The sequence below is a fragment of the Octopus bimaculoides genome, chromosome 6, assembly GCF_001194135.2.
Source record: "Octopus bimaculoides isolate UCB-OBI-ISO-001 chromosome 6, ASM119413v2, whole genome shotgun sequence".
NCBI classification, from domain to species: Eukaryota; Metazoa; Mollusca; class Cephalopoda; order Octopoda; family Octopodidae; genus Octopus; species Octopus bimaculoides.
Genome location: NC_068986.1, coordinates 107706329 through 107709457, shown reverse-complemented (window position 1 = coordinate 107709457; position 3129 = coordinate 107706329). Strand labels below are relative to the sequence as shown.

Sequence of the window (3129 nt, the reverse complement as noted above, 5' to 3'; positions counted from 1 at the left end):
GGATTCACTACGTACATACATACATACATAGTACATACATATATACATAGATATAATACATAAATACATATAATAGATACATTACGTCTTGTTATAAGGATACACCTTCCCTATTCAGAGACAGGAGATACTAAATATTTGATCAATAAGAGAAATAAGGATGCTTCTTAACCCTTACATTTTGACAGAAAAAAAAATCGAATGTTGCGGTGAAAGAGTACAGCAGGGTTTGTCACCATCCCCTGCCGGAGCCTCGTGGAGCTTTAGGTGTTTTCGCTCAATAAACACTCACAGCACCCGGTCTGGGAATCAAAACCGCGATCCTAAGACCGCGAGTCCGCTTCTCTAACCACTAGGCCATTGCGCCTCCACGGTACAATGGCAATAGGCCAGATATTGTTCACACCATTTCGTAATCATATAAAACGTAGAAAATACCAATTTGATAAGATATTTTAGTCACTTATTCTACTAAAGTATTCATAATGAGAGGCAAATGGATTTTTATCAGTTTCCAAGATGACTAATTTTCGTATTTCAAACGAAGTTTTATTCGCTCATCATTGTTTTTCTCCAGTCATAATCGAAACTAGTTGAAATATGTACTTCTGTTAAAACGACTTAGCAACTTACGGGTGAGGAATTGAAACCGAGTCGCATACACGACTAACGTCATATATACGACTGAAATAGAAACTGATTGCTTTCCAGACAAAGCTCCAGTATAGAGGTTGGATAAAAAGATAAAAATAAAGTTGGAGCTAGAGTATTTGAAAAGAACATTCTAAATCTTTCAATAATTTAAAATTATATCATGAGTCAGCGATCAATAGACAGTTGGAGCGAGTTAGAAATAGATAAGCAGACATTAATACTGACATGAAGTCCGCTTCATTCATTTAACATTCCATTCTCGTGTAAGTTGATATTTTGATAATTTTTCTATTTTAGAAAGTTCCAGGTTATTCCGTACATTTCCTTCAATTCCTATTTTCATGTTCTCTGAACATATTTACAACAATGCGTTTCGTCATAAAGATAATGAACAACACCAAATGTTCCTTCTATACTAACGTCTCACCCCGAAGCACTAACATTAAGAATCCTTCAGCTCCTAGAAAACTGATGGTTTATTCATTTATTATGTTTAGATATTTTCAAGAAAAATTTTTTTCGAGAATCGTGCTTCCTACAAACCACTTTAGTATTTGCCTATAAGAAAAAAGCTTTCAGCTATACAAAATCGTGATGTTGATGACAGTATTGACGAATACATATTAAATTAGCTATAGATGAAGTTCTCTATAGCTATAGTTTGCTGTAGTTTTTTTTAATTCAAATGTTTTCACTACTATAGTAAAAAAAAAAATTATACTGGGGAGAACAATCACATATTCTGTAAGAACTCCTATGACATATTAATGTTATCGCACGAGAAGCGATGGTGAGTTTTCAGAAATCGTAAAATATAATTTTCTTTCTTTACGTTCTCAGTTCGAATCCAATCAGGGTCGTTCTTAAATTATCGAAGTCGATTAAATATCATTTGGCCAATAACTTGTGTTCACGCGTTACTGAAATGAAAAAAAAAAAAGTAAAATCTCAGTGGGTTGCGGGGAACTGACTGACGAAATGGCTCCCTGTAAAATAGCATGGTTTCACAGTTGAAATAATACGCATCTTCTACATCGTACATCACTAGATATTTTGAGAAAGGCATGAATGTCACACAATCTCATTAGCTTCCTTAATAAATATATAATTTGCGGACATTCTGTTGCAAGTAATTAAGTATTTTCAATTTTATACACTTTGAAATATAACTGTGGATGAGGAAAGCAGAATCAGTGACTCGAATGAAACCCTGGAATGTATGTCTGTGTGATTTTGGTTTCAAGTTTTGGCACAAAGCTAGTAATTTCAAGGGAGGGGCTAAGTTGATGACATCGACCTTAGTACTCGACTGGTATTTGTTTAATCGACTACGGAAGGATGAAAGACAAAGTAGACATCAGTGGCATTTGAATTCAAAACGTAAAATTGGAAGAAATGCTGCTAAGCATTTTGCCCGGCGTGATAACGATTCTGCCAGCTCGACGCCCAAATGTCTGCGTAATACTAACTTGACACCTCGACAGACAGCATTTTCACCTGTAAATTCAGAAGTTAAGAACTGTTTAAAATTGATTTATAGACGAGAAGTTAACTGTGAGCAATAGGAATACTTCGTTAAATTTTTAATAGCTTAGCTCTTAGTATATTCTCTCACCAATAAAGGGAAATCTACTAAACTTTAAAATCAAGTCTCTAAATGAATTTTGTCGAAGAAGACTATCAGTGTTTAGACTAACTTGTTTTTTTATTTAATATTAAACATATATTTGTAAATAGTATTTTTCGTATGGAAAATGACTCTCTGTCTTTTTCTCTCTCTCTCTGTGTCCCCCCCCACACTCTCTCTCACTTTCTGTATCTCTGTTACTAACTGTCTGTCTATCTGTCTCTTTGTCTTTCTCTTTGTATCCTGTACATTAAACAACTGCCAGCGGCTTATATTAACCGCTCTCACTCCTACGCAGTGCATGGAAATTTATTGAGAAAACTATCTTGAACTACATACACATTCACTACACTTATTGAATAAACTTGTACCATACGTTCAATGCACGTATTGCGGAAACTTTCCTGCACTACACTATCGCTACATTTATTGAGGAACTGTCTTATTCTACATATACCATCACTACGTTTAATGATAAAATATACAACATACATTATCACTACATTTGCTGGAGAAAGTGTTATATACAGCATACATTCTCACTAATTCTGTGAACTGTCTTGTACAACTTATTAGATTTATTGAGGAAACTGTCTTGGACTGTATACTTGTTACCCTTATTGAGTAAAGTATATTTGTGTTATCTACTCTCCTTACCAATGAAGAACACGTAGCGACAACGTTGAAGTATATGACATTGCCAAACCTGAATCCCATAACCAAGTCTTCATATGTAAGGTGAGAAGATATTTTAATACTTTAACTCTGTTTAGTAGTTGACAAGAAGTTTCACATACATACATGTATATTTATGTGTATATCTCCCAATATATATATATATATATATA

General features: G+C 34.1%; 1 protein-coding gene across 3 annotated transcripts in view; it reads left to right on the top strand.

The window, feature by feature from the left end:
* The first annotated feature begins 2538 nt into the window (after positions 1-2538).
* LOC106873642 (ras-related protein Rap-2a) overlaps positions 2539-3129 on the top strand; it is a 283277-nt gene continuing 282686 nt past the window's right edge. For all 3 annotated transcript variants that reach the window (XM_052969072.1, XM_052969069.1, XM_052969075.1), the window contains exon 1: positions 2539-3019. The gene's annotated coding sequence lies outside the window, so the exon portion shown is untranslated. The remainder of the gene's footprint in view (positions 3020-3129) is intronic.